This window comes from Myxocyprinus asiaticus, chromosome 27 (genome assembly GCF_019703515.2).
Source record: "Myxocyprinus asiaticus isolate MX2 ecotype Aquarium Trade chromosome 27, UBuf_Myxa_2, whole genome shotgun sequence".
Taxonomy (NCBI): domain Eukaryota; kingdom Metazoa; phylum Chordata; class Actinopteri; order Cypriniformes; family Catostomidae; genus Myxocyprinus; species Myxocyprinus asiaticus.
Window position 1 is genome coordinate 18,095,222 of NC_059370.1, and position 15,032 is coordinate 18,110,253.

The following is a 15,032-nucleotide window of genomic DNA, read 5'->3' on the forward strand; positions in this document are numbered from 1 at the left end:
ATATTATATTTATTATTATTATTATTCATAATGTGTTAATATGTGGAAATGTAATGCATTACTTTCATCTTATAGAAATATTTAATAAGTCATACTGTATAATAAACACTTTTTTAAGGTACACGATTTTAGCTCGGCAAAACCGTATTTGGCATGTTGGGGTGTAATAGGGCAGATCTGTAATTTGAGTCCGGCAGCATCTGTAATTTAGTCCCACCAGCTCTTGTGAATTTATCATCCAAGGTAGGAAATGCATTTGGTTTCAAATGCCAGTAACTCAATCAATCAGAATATAGACACAAGACCACAATCTCACGCAGTGTTCTCACGCAGGCATGCTGCTAATTACAGAGCTAACAACACACACCACCAAACACACGCGGGCATGCGCACACGTGTGCACACACACACACACACAAACATGTTGGTGCGGCTATCTTTATGAGGACTCTCCATAGACATTAAGATTTTACTTTACGAACTATAGATTCTATCCCCTAACCCTACCCCTAAACATAACCCTCACAAAAAAACTGTCTAAATTTTTACATTTTCCAAAAAAAAAAAAAAAAAACATCATTTAGTATTTTTATTTGAATTATGGGGACACTAGAAATGTCCTCATAATCCACATTTATAGCATAATACCCTTGTAATTACCAGTTTATAACCTAAAAAAATGTCCTCGTAAACCACCCAAACACTCTCTCGCTCTCTCTCTCTTTCTCTCTCTCTCTCTCTCTCTTTGAATGTGTGGCATCCAGTTTACCCTATAGATATACACAAAGGAAAAATGTATTGCTTAAAGGTTGCTCTTTCATAGCTCAAGTGGCATAATGGAGGTCTCAGTTATTTTTTATTCAAATATAAACTTTGTCTCAAATGTTGCTCCAAAAACTTGCCATTGCTATCTAGGAGAAACAATTTAGATTTTAGAGATAACTCTTTTTTTTTTTTTTTTTTGGTCTTTCCTATGGACATATAAAGGTCCTGCCTTTACCTAAATTGATTCAGTAATGTTGCTTCAGTGAAGCAGCATTACAGCACAGTTTTAGAAATTACCTGCATGCTAGGCCTCTAGAGCCTTTGAGAAAATTATGGTACTTGGCTGTTTGTTTCAGATTCTACTTACAGTTTCAGATTCTGACTTGAGGAAGATCTGTTCATCTCTGCAAATGGGCAGCCATGCCAAAAGAAAGATTAAGCAGCAGTTGGGAGCGAAGATAATCAGAAAGAGAGCTTTCAAACGGCCACTATTTTATGACATTTCTTTCAGTTAATATAAAATCTTCTTATATATACATCTTAAATATAAAACTAAATGTTACATCTTAGTCCAAATGTTAAATCTAATGCTAAAAGTAAATGCAAACGTATAGCTACTGTGCAAATGGGTTACACCACTGACAGGCATTAACCAAATGAGATAAACCTGTGTGAGTGGCTGTGGTCACACAGGGTACCCAACTATGAAATTTCCATTTAAAAAACAAAATACCACTTTAAAGAGCATAAAAATGTGTTCCAAATTAAATATGTAATATTTCAAAAAGGTTTCATAAACACTCCCCATGTCATTAGTCAACAAACAGAGTTCCGCCCAAATTCAGATAGATCGGGATGCTCAATCAAACAGAACGTTTAGCACCACAAAGCCACAGTGTTTACACTTTTCAGGGGAATCAACCTACTTTGGCTTACTTTTCTCAGCATATTAAGCAGGGATAGGAGGAAAAAAATTTACATTGAAAAAAACTGCACACTTGAACTTTCAGTTCAGTCAGTTCATCTCTGACAAGGCCAAGCCATGTGCATTTATAAAGCACATTTAAAAACAACAGTAGTATACCCAAAGTGCAGTACAAATTTAGCAAAACATAGAAGCAAAAAAAAAAAAACAAACAAAAAAAAAACCCCAAGAAGAAAATAAGAAATAGATAATAATATTAATAATAATTATAATAATAATAATAATATAAATATAATTATACAGTATAAATATATATATATATATATATATATATATATATATATATATATATATATATATATATATATATACTACCGGGCAAAAGTTTTGAAACACTTGACTGAAATGTTTCTCATGATCTTAAAAATCTTTTGATCTGAAGGTGTATGCTTAAATGTTTGAAATTAATTCTATAGACAAAAATATAATTGTGCCACCATATTAATTTGTTTCATTACAAAACAAATTTTTTTTTTTTTTTTTTTTTAATTGATGAAAAAACAGCATAATCTAAAGAATGGATAGCCTAATATTTATTTGTCCTCCCAGGTGCAACAGGTCACCAATGTTGGTACAAGTTCAGTCCTAACTTTTCCCACTAATCAACTCTAATTAGCTGTTAAACTGTGCTACTAGATACTCAATTAAGATATTTCACTGCCACCATTTTGCAAGCAAATTCATTGGTTGATTCTGCTACCTGTGCTACAGGTTCAGCTCATTAGCTCAAAGTCTTACACCACCCAGGGGCATCGTGAATGTTTCATGTTAGCTAATATTTTAATAAAGAATAATGATTTCGATTTATATATAACATTTAGATTTAATATTAATATTTCCAACATTTATTGAACCCTAACATAGCAATGTAACAAAGTTTTAATAACTACAATTTGAAATATTTATACAATTGGTATATATGAGATTCAACACCATTATATACAAACAGGTATATATGTATTTATGCATGTATGCATGCACAGTATATATATATATATATATATATATATATATATATATATATATATATATATATATATATATATAGTTGTGCTCAAAAGTTTGCATACCCTGGCAGAAATTGTGACATTTTGGCATTGATTTTAAAAATATGACTGATCATGCAAAAAACTGTCTTTTATTTAAGGATAGTGATCATATGAAGCCATTTATTATCACATAATTGTTTGGCTCCTTTTTAAATCATAATGATAACAGAAATCACCCAAATGGCCCTGATCAAAAGGTTACATACCCTTGAATGTTTGGCCTTGTTACAGACACACAAGGTGACACACACAGGTTTAAATGGCAATTAAAGGTTAATTTCCCACACCTGTGGCTTTTTAAATTGCAATTAGTGTCTGTGTATAAATAGTCAATGAGTTTGTTAGCTCTCACGTGGATGCACTGAGCAGGCTAGATACTGAGCCATGGGGAGCAGAAAAGAACTTAACTTGAAAAGAACTTGACCTTGGCTTGGTATCAAGAGATCCCCGAAGTTTTTTGCATGATCAGTCATATTTTCAAAATCAATGCCAAAATTTCACAATTTCTGCCAGGGTGTGCAAACTTTTGAGCACAACTGTATATATATATATATATATATATATATATATATATATATATATATATATATATATATATATAAAGTTTACATACACCTTAGCCAAATACATTTAAATCAGTTTTTCATAATTCCTGACATTTAATTGTAGAAATTCCTGTTTAGATCAGTTAGGATCACTACTTTATTTTAAGAATATGAAATGTCAGAATAATAGTAGAGAGGATGATGTATTTCAGCTTTTATTTCTTTCATCACATTCCCAGTGGGCCAGAAGTTTACAAACAATTTGGTAGTATTTGGTAGTATTGCCTTTAAATTGTTTAAATTGGGTTAAACGTTTTGGGTAGCCTTCCATAAGCTTCTCACAATAAGTTGCCGGAATTTTGGCCCATTCCTCCAGACAGAACTTGTGTAACTGAGTCAGGTTTGTAGGCCTCCTTGCTCGCACATGCTTTTTCAGGTCTGCCCATGAATGTTTTATCAGATTGAGGTCAGGGCTTTGTGATGGTCAATCCAATACCTTGACTTTGTTGTCCTTAAGCCATTTTGGAGGTATGCTTGGGGTCATTGGGGCCTACGTGGCTGATATGTATACAAGCAGCTGTATCACCCTGTAGCTCAAGACTGGTTGCCTACTGAAGCTAAGCAGGGATGAGCCTGGTCAGTACTTGGAGGGGAGACCTCTTGGGAAAACTAAGGTTGCTGCTGGAAGAGGTATTAAGGAGTCCAGCAGGGGGTGCTCACCCTGTGGACTGGGTAGGCCCTAATGCCCCAGTATAGTGATGGGGACACTATACTGTAAAAAGGCACTGTCTTTAGGATGAGATGTTAAACCGAGGTCCTGACACTCTGTGGTCATTAAAAATCCCAGGACACTTCTTGAAAAGAGTAGGGGTTTAACCCTGGTGTCCTGGCCAAATTCCCCCCATTGGCCCTTCTCAATCATGGCCTCCTAATAATCCCCATCCATTAATTGGCTCTATCACTCCACTCTCTCCTCTCCATCAATAGCTGGTGTGTGGTGAGCATATGGCTGCTGTCAAATCATCCAGGTGGATGTTGCACACTGGTGGTGGTTGAGGAGAGTCTGCACATGGGTGGTGGTTGAGGAGAGTCCCCTGTTCACTGTGTAAAGCGCTTTGAGTGTAGTGTCAAAAAAGCGCTATATAAAAATTTAACATTCATTTGGAAGACCCATTTGCGACCAAGCTTTAACTTCATGGTTGATGTCTTGAGATATTGCTTCAATATATCCACATAATTTTCCTTCCTCATGATGCCATCTATTTTGTGAAGTGTGCCAGTCCCTCCTGCAGCAAAGCACCCCCACAACATGATGCTGCCACCCCCATGCTTCACGGTTGGGATGGTGTTCTTCGACTTGCAAGCCTCACCCTTTTTCCTCCAAACATAACGATGGTAATTAAAAAAAATTCAATTTTTGTTTCATAAGACCAGAGGAAATTTCTCCAAAGAGTAAGATATTTGTCCCCATGTGCACTTGCAAACTGTAATCTAGCTTTTTTATGGTGGATTTAGAACATTGGCTTCTTCCTTGCTGAGCAGCCTTTCAGGTTATGTCAATATAGGACTAATTTTACTGTGGATATAGATACTTGTCTACCTGTTTCCTCCAGCATCTTCACAAGGTCCTTTGCTGTTGTTCTGGGATTGATTTGCACTTTGTGCACCAAAGTATGTTCACCTCTAGGAGACAGAATGCGTCTCCTTCCTGAGCGGTATGATGGCTGCATGGTCCCATGGTGTGTATACTTGCGTAATATTGTTTGTACAAATGAACGTGGTAACTTCAAGCATTTGGAAATTACTCCCAAGGATGAACCAGACTTGTGGGGGTCCACCATTTTTTTCTGAGGTCTTGGCTGATTTCTTTTGATTTTCCCATGATGTCAAGCAATGAGGCACTGAGTTTGAAGGTAGGCCTTAAAATACATCCCCAGGTACACCTCCAATTCAGTACACCTCCTATCAGAAGCTATTTGACTAATTGTCTAAAAGCTTGACACCATTTTCTGGAATTTTCCAAGATGCTTAAAGGCACAGTTAACTTAGTGTATGTAAACTTCTGACCCACTGGAATGATATAGTCAATTAAAAGTGAAACAATCTGTCTGTAAACTATTGTTGAAAAAATTAATTGTGTCATGCACAAAGTAGATGTCCTAAATGACTTGCCAAAACTAATAGTATGCTAATATTAAATCTGTGGAGTGGTTAAAAAATGAGTTTTAATGATTTCAACCTAAGTGTATATAAACCTCTGACTTCAACTGTGTGTGTATATTTACGTATATATATATATATATATATATATATATATATATATATATATATATATATATATTATATACCACCCCCATAACAGGACTGACCCACCTCCATGCTTGACTGTGGGGATGGTGTCATTCTTGTTATCACCTTGTCATCTTACTCCAGACGTACTGCTGACCTATGGGTCTAAAACTCATTTTCAGTTTAGTGTGATACATCTATAAAACCTTCTGCCAGAACTCCACAGGTCTTTCCTAATTACTTCTTGAATATTCAAGAAATCCAAATTCCCTTGGTGAAGTTTTGCTTTCTTCCACACCACAAGAATGTTGCTGTTGTACCATATTTAAAAAATGTATGTCATGAGGCAATGCAGGGAGGAGTGCAGCGCGGAGGAGGGCGGGGCCGGAATGACGCATGCCCGGACTCCAATCAGCCTGATGAGGCGAGAGGAGATGGCAGTTTGAGAGAGAGAGAGAACTATGGGCAGCTGCCCTATATGTGTTTATGTTTGTGTGTTTTTGTTTATCATTAAACTTTATTTATATTGTCAAGCCAGTTCTCGCCTCCTACTTTCCCTTATAACAAGTGAATTCATGAAGTATTCAGAACCCTTAATTTTTTTCTAATTTTTTTATGATGCAGCCTTACACCCTACACCGGACATGAGCAGCACGTCGCATCAAAAGCAATAGAACCCCATTATAATCAGTGATGCTGTCTACACTGGGATCGTCTGTTGCAGCGCGTCCGTCACGGTGACCATAAACAGGTGTCACATTCCATTTTACCCTGCACGCACTGGCGCTACTACACAAATTAAAAGGTTTAGAACGTTTGTGTCAACGCGTCCAGTGTAGACAGCCTCAAGCCATTGCGTCACGTCATGTCAATGGACGTGCCTGGTGTAGACTGGTTGTTATGCTAAAATGCTTTAAATTATTAAATTATTAAAATTATACATTTTTTTCCACCTCAATCTACAAAAAACAGATTTTTGATAACTTTGCAAATTTATTAAAAAGAAAAAAAACTGAAATATCACCGTAGAGTGGTTCCAGAAGGAAGGAAACGGGAGCCGGCGTTGCAGTCCAAGTAAGTGTGCATGTTATTTTTCACGTATAACTCAAAATGTGCTTTTCAGCCAGTCATTTACTTTTCACACACAGCTTCCATTAAATAGTACAAGCAACTTAAATTTAAGTCTCAGCATGGCTTCAGGGTGTGTGTGTGTTGCAGCATAGCTTCAGGGTGTGTGTGTGTTGCACCAATTCTCTCTGCCTCTCTGGCATAAAGAAGTGTGGAGCATGTAAAAGTGGCCCATCACAGAGTGCAGATTTCACTCTCATGAAAGCATTTTGGCACGCCTCTGTTGGTCAAGGGGCTGGTGACATCAGAGAAACTAGGTACAAACCTTCGGCAGTAGCCAGCGAGCCTTGGGACGTGGGTAGGCCACTATCACCACTGTCTTATCAATTTGGGGCCGTACCTGCCCATGACCCAAGTGGAAGCCCAGATACCATACTTCCACCCATCCAATTGCACACTTTTTTGGGTTTGCCATGAGCCCCGCCCACCTCAGCGACTTCAGGATGACTCTTAGGTGCTGCATATGCCTCTGCCAGTCATTACTGTATATAATGATTTTGTCCAAATAGGCATTGGCGTATGCAGCGTGCGGCCGGAGAATCTTATCCATGAGGCGCTGGAACGAGGCGGAAGCCCCGAACAAACCGAATGGAAGAGTGGCGAATTGGTGTAATCCAAACAGTGTGGAAAATGCAGTTTTTTTCTTGGGATAAAGGAGTTAAGGGGATCTGCCAATACCCACTTTGTTAAATCCAGTGTCGAATAAAATTGAGCCACACCCAACTGATCGAGCAGTTTGTCAATCCAGGGCATTGGGTATGCGTCAAATTTACAAATTTTTCTTGTGTTTGGGCAAGCGTTATGGCCGACTACGCACTACCACTCCTGGTGGGGTCTCGATATGGTGTTGTATGAGGTTCGTACAACCGGAAAGAGGAGAGAACACATCCTCAAATTCCTTTTGCAACTTGGCCACCCCTGTGAGCTGGGACGGTGAGAGGTGGTCTCCACAATGGACTGGGGTGAATGGATCAGCTTTGAACTTCACCTCCGGCCCGAGCTCCACCCTCTCTGGAACTACCATCGCCATGGACATGGGGACCGCCTCTCTCCATAATTTAAGGAGGTTGAGGTGGTAAATTTGACGTGCTCCGCCTCTATGCGTTTGTTTAACCTCATAATCGAGATCCCGACTTGCAGTGTAACCTCAAAGGGTGTAGCCTTACATATTTAAGAAACAGCTACTTGCAATAGGGGTTGAATAATTATGACATGGCTGTATTTTAAAAAAAATCCTGCTATTTGAAATATTAGCCCACCATGTGGGCTTCGGACAGCTGGACGGCATCATTCACCGACGTGGGGCGATGGCACTGGACCCATTCTGCAATTCTTCAGGGCAGGCGAATTGTTAGCTGCTCCAGCACCATCAGCTCAATGACATCTTCCACCCCGCGGCCTTCCTCGGCTAGCACCCATTTCCAGCAGGCATCATGGAGCTGCTGGGCAAACGGGAATGGGCAGATGGCTTCGCTCAGGGTGAGGGATTGGAACCTTACTTTTCACACACAACTTTACATACTTTACAACATTAAATAGTACAAGCAACTGAAATTTAACTGAGATACAGCTTCTCAGCATGGCTTCTTTCTGCCTCTCTGGCGCATTGCTGGCATTTTCAAGCCTGTCTCTGCCATCACTGAAATGAAACACAGGTGTTTAGTATCAATAATCACCAGGTGATGGCTCTTACCGCTTCCTCTCTCCCCATTGACAGACATACGACCACATCCCGCTCCACAATCACACTGACATAAGTATTCAGACCCTTTGCTATGACACTTGAAATTTAACTCAGGTGCATCCCATTTCTCTAGATCATTTTTGAGATGTTTCTACACTTTGATTGGAGTCCACCTGTGGCAAATTCAATTGACTGTATATGATTTGGAAAGGCACACACGTCTATATAAGGTCCTAAAGCTGAAAATGCATATCAGAGCAAAAACCAAGCCATGAGGTCAAAGGAACTGCCTTCAGAGCTCAGCGACTCAAGTGTCACAAAGATTCAACGTTCTAAACAAGTTCAGGCTGCATAGAGGGGACTGCTGCATTGTTTCATTTTATTCAGATTGTTCTGCACAAAGCAACATTTCAGCACATAAACGGTAAGGCAATGCTTTTTTCCCTTCTGCTCTAATGTACTGAGGGGCTGCTGTGCCTTGTTAAAACTGAATGTTTACTGTTTCAATATTGTCAAGAATGTTGCCTATATGCTTACATAAAAAATAGCCTATTGCAACAGCTAAGAGAAGAAATTATAAAGATAGTGAGCGATTTCGGGTTCTGGATGGGTTTGGTCTTATAATCTGATGGTATCGTTTGGGCTGGGTATGGTCGGGCCACACGGTCTCGGGTTTGGGTTTCATTTTAAGGCCCATGCACACCTCTACTCCTCAGTGCAAGACAAATGATAGCCCGCTTGGAATTTGCAAATAAGCACCTAAAGGACTCTCAGAGTGTGAGAAACAAAATTCTCTGGTCTGATGAAACTAAATTAAACTGTTTGGCCTCAATTCCAAGCATCATGTCTGGAGGAAACCTGGAACCACTCATCACCTGTGCAATACCATCCCAATGGTGAAACATGGTGGTGGTAGCATCATGCTTTGGGGGTGTGTTTTTCAGCGGCAGGGACTGGAGGACTGGTCAGGGTTGTAAGAAACGGAACACAGCAAAATACAGAGATATTCTTAATGAAAACCTGGTCCAGACCACTCAGGACCTCATACTGGGCCGAAGGTTCACCTTCCAACAGGACAATGACCCTATGCACACAGCCAAGACAATGCAAGAGTGGCTTAGGGACAACTCTGTGAATGTCCTTGAGCAGCCCAGCCAGAGCCCAGACTTGAACCCAATCGAACATATCAGGAGAGACCTGAAAATGGTTGTCCAACGACTGTCCCCATCCAACCTGACAGAGCTTGAGAGGATCTGCAGAGAAGAATGGCAGAAAATCCCCAAAACTTGTCATATCATACCCAAAAAGACATACCCAATATGGTCTGAATACTTATATCAATGTGTTATTTCAGTTTTTTTCTTTTTAATAAATTTGCAGTTATAAAAAATGGGTTTTTGCTTTGTAATTATGGGGTATGGAGTGTAGACTGATGTGAAAAAAAATTATTGAAAGCATTTTAGCATAAGGCTGCTACATAACAAAATGTGAAAAAAATGAAGGGGTCTGAATACTTTATGAATGTATATACCCATATATATATATATATATATATATATATATATAGGAAGTGTAATGTTTATGTGTGCATACATATTACTGAGTGACCAGACTGGTGCATAATCATATTTGTGTGACTAAAGTAAACACTTGCAATTTGTTGCGTCAGTGTGTGTGCACGTAGAGAGGGATCAGCTGGCAGTATCCTGCATTATAAACATTAGGTCACATGGTGTTGGGGTGGTATCAGGTAGAGGCTTCCCCCTAGGACATCATTAAGACACCACTGCCTGAGCCAGCAGCCAGAGCGAACCTCCAGGTAACTTACAGGAAACCCTCTCCAGAGCAGCAAGGATATATGCGGGGCCACAAGAACTCTCCACAGTACCTTTGGGAAACCTTCAGTGACTATCTAGGTCTAGGAAATCAGCACATCTGCTGGACATAGTTTGGAGGACTTTTATAGTTTGCAACCACATTCTGCATTGAGTAATGCAAATCTGCTGGGAGTGTTTTTTATTTTTATGTTTTTATTTATTAATAAGGATTGCCAACTTCAGACATTCATTTATTACTAATATATATATATATATATATATATATATATATATATATATATATATATATATATTATTTTAATTGTATTCTAATTACCAAAGATTTAAATTGTATTCCACTACAGTTACAGTTACTTATATTTTGTATTATAAATACGTAATCCCGTTACATGTATTCCGTTATTCCCCAACCCTGTATATTTGATGCATTGAAAAATTAACACATTTAATAATGTCCTCTCACTCATGTTCACACTGGACACATTCTTGCATTCAAAAACAGTTGGATAGAGCTCAAATGATTGTAACAGAATACATGGATTTTAACATGACATGTCATCTTAAAAACAATGGTGCAAAAAAAGACAGAAAAAACACAAAGTCAAAAACAAAGTCGAAGACAAAACGTCAACATCACAAGTCTGAAGTTTGAATTATCAGTAATGATTTATTTATTGACATCGATATCTCAAAATTGACATTCAATTAGCAATTATTTGTTCATGAACAAATAGTGCATGCTGAGACGTGATAGATCAACGCCCTCTGTGAATCTGTAAGTGTGGCATAAAGTTTGAACATCTGACTCAGGGTTGGATGATAATTGGCCCACACCTTCCCCGCTATGGTTGTCATTACACATACACCAGAAGTCTTCAGTGCCCTGAGACTGTGAAGTCACTCTCTTCAAAATGAACAGAAGTCTTAATCTAGCTACATGCAGGCTGGGTGAGATCATCTTACAGTTTGATGAAACAAGCTGTACTGAGAGAAGCTGACTGCTGTGTACGTGGGAAAGCGAAAGTCTCTACCTACTGCCTTGCGTCCATCCAAGAACATGTTTTGTGGACAATGGTTGAACTTGTTTGCCATGCCTGACCTAATTTACTAATAAGTAAACTAGTAAATAAGGACAACCTATGCAAATAAAATGCAACACAATGTCCGTTTGAATGGGTCATTGCAACCAATTTCCATGAGTTATTTAAGTAAACTTGACTACTCAGGTTTTATGAACCAAAGGGTGTTGGCTGCAGCATTCACTTTTTTTGTCCATTGAAAGGGACCCAAAATGTTCACCCAAAAATTTTAATTCTGTTATTATGTACTCACCCTAAAATCGTTCTGAACCTATATAACTTTCTTGGTCAAGCTCACAAAAAAGGCAAGAAACACTATAAAATGACACCATAAAAGTATTTAATACAATGCTTGCACTATATTCCAAGTCTTGATGAACAGAATGAAACTGAAATCATTATTTACTCTCAAATAAAATCATTAATAAAGCGCTGAAATCAAATATGGCAGCTACATCAATTCTCAGTTGTTCTCATCATGTATTGTGACCATATGTCATGCCATAGGAACCATTGAGGTTTAATGAATCAACGTAGCTGCCATATTTGATTGACTATGGTTTTGTGGTGTGTGTGTGTGTGTGTGTGTGTGTGTGTGTGTGTGTGTGTGTGTTGTGTGTTTGTGTGTTTGTGTGTGTTTTGCCCTTTTCGGAGCTTGATAGACCAGAGTCAATATTCATTTTCATTTAATGGCAAATAAACCATGTGAAGTCTTTTAAAAATTTCTCCTTTTTTGTTCCATGGATATAATAAAGTCATATGACTTTCCAAGCAACCTTAGAGTGATTAAATTAGACTAAGCATTTCAGAGGATGGTGCTGTGGTTTCGTCGAGGGGCATAGTTGAGGGCACAAAGAGAGTTTAATGTGTTGTGTTGGGATGTCCTCAACCCTGAAGTGTCACACAATCCCAGTGTGGGTGCCGAAGTGTGTTTGCACAAGTGTCTATCTGTTTGGACAGGTCTGGGCTGTGTTCACACAAGCACAAATGCATCAATATTTGTGTGTGTATGTGTATGTAGGGGTGCTTTGATTCATCATGCCTCCTCTTATCAACCGTTGCCTGCTTTAAAACACACCTGAAAGTCTAAATGGTTGCAGTCACAACAATAACAGCATCAATGCAGCAGCTCACGCCAGCTACTTTGTTTGGCATCTGTTACAGCAAATTACATCAGCAATACCACACCATTACCTGAGCTCTTACCAGCACATAACAACAGCCAGTAGGGAACCGTATGTGTGTGTGTGTCTTCCACCCCCCAGACACCTGCCACTCCAATTTACAATCATAGCTTGCTATTGAAACTGCTGTTCTCAGTCATACATAGAGGCAGAAAAGCACTTTTCCAGTATGCTAAGAGCTTGTTTGCTGTAATCTAGACACTATGCACACAATGACGAACAATACATTGCATAACTTCATGACATTTTATATAAATCATGTTATGGAGGTGTAAATTACAAGCACACACACTCACACATTTATTTAGCTATCTAAAAGTGGATATACCATGGACTTCTTTAAAAAAAATAAAAATAAAAAAAATAAAAAAAATAAAAGCTATTTATAATTCCTATAGATTAACTCTCACCCACACTCTCACCCTAAAAGAAAACATTTTTCTAAGGAAAACTGCCCTTTAGTCCACGTCCATGGTAATTTCCAGATAGCACACGTACATCTCCGAGATGTCTGTTTTAGATATTTTCATCTGGAAGGCATCACAATCTAATTAACATCTGCTGATCATCTTAAAAAGATCAGATTGACAAACATTCTAAATCATAAATGTCACAAAGACATCTACTTAATGTCTTAATGACACTGAAGACATACTCTTATAGACGTATTGCAGATGAGCAAACAATGTAAAAAATATGTCTTCCAGATGTAAACACACACACATCAAATAGATGTCTGCGGGATGTATGTGTTATCAGTGTTGTGTTTAACAGTGGGCCATTTCACGATAAAACAATGCAATTTTCAAAATGGATGAAACTGACTACTCTAATCTTTTGACTCAAACAGGTTTCAATGTAAAAACTTAACAAGGTTTCTTACCAGATGTAGTTTTGTTGGTATTTCTCCCAAACTCCGTTGGGATCGGTGCCATGATGTTTTGTCACATGACTATGTGCGTCAAAAGTTTAATGCTTTAATGACAGCCCAAAGTGTTCTGAACTGAGATATGTCAGTTAAAAGCACAGCATATAGCAAAGCCAAAATCACAGTCCATGTATGAGGACATGGGGTCACACGAGGCTATAACTACATTTTTGCAAAGTGACTTTTACATGCCAGATGTTTCATAGCAGTTTCCTGGTAAAAATTAACTCTAGAGGTGCTACAACAACTCTGCGTAGTATTTACTTTCACAATAATCACGAGTACAACAGCTGTACTTGTGACTTTATAAACACATATTTTGTTGCACTATTACTCAAATACAGCAAAAGGTGGACTGGCCATCGGGAGAACTGGGACTTTTCCCGGTGGGCTGGCCACGAAACAGGGCCGCAATATGACAAAATGGGCCACGAAATAGTGCCACGATATGCTGAAGGGGGTCGCAATATGCAGAAGGGGACAGCGAAACACATTGCCATAACCCCCCCCACCCCCACCCCCATCTCCATCATCACCAAGTGCTTGCTTGTCAAATGGTAAAGGCCACGCCTTCTCATGAATAATATCGAGAACACCAGTGACATAGAGGTGCTGAAATTCAATGGGAATCTAAACCCTATACGACACGTCCCGTGACATTGACTCGATGTTCATTCCAAACCTGGAAGACGAAAATAGCCTGAAAAATCCCTAAATTAATAATAAACGTTAACATTATCTTCCCTTGTGTGCTAGACATATATACCTGTTAACATCTCAAAAATTCAAAAAGTGTTGTGGTGTTTCATGACCCTTTAATTTGATTTTAGATCACCATTAGTTAGGTTTAGGTTAAATTTTTAGGTTAAGGAGGTACATTTTACTAATTTACTCCCTCCATCTAATATTAACCTTAAAAACCTCCTCCAATTACGACACTATTTCACTCGCTTTTTTTTCCCCCCTGCTGGACATTTCACTGGGAAACTGCAATCAAACGTGTTATAAGGCAAATCATTTCATTTTGCAAAAATTTTGCTATGATCATGTAATGTTCATGAGACCAGGCTGAAAATTCCTGATGTGGGAAAAAAATCTCACGTGGTTTGCTGCTTGAGTACACATCCTTTTTGACACCTTAAAGTCAGCACTGATGATTTCATGCTAAAGCACAGACCTCATCAAACAAAGTCAAGCTGAAAAATGTACTTCACATAAAGTCAAAGCTAACTGTACTTGAAGTTCTTGAAGTACAGTTAGCAAATGATCTGGTCCATATACACCGATCAGCCACAACATTAAAACTACCTGCTTAATATTGTGTAGATCCCCCTCATGCCACCAAAACAGCTCCAACCCGCATCTCAGAATAGCATTCTGAGATGATATTCTTCTCACCACAATTGTACAGAGTGGTTATCTCAGTTACCGTAGACTTTGTCAGTTTGAACCAGTCTGGCTATTCTCTGTTGACCTCTCTCATCAGCAAGGCATTTCCATCCACAGAACTGCTGCTCACTGGATATATGTTGTTTTTAGAACCATTCAGAGTAAATTC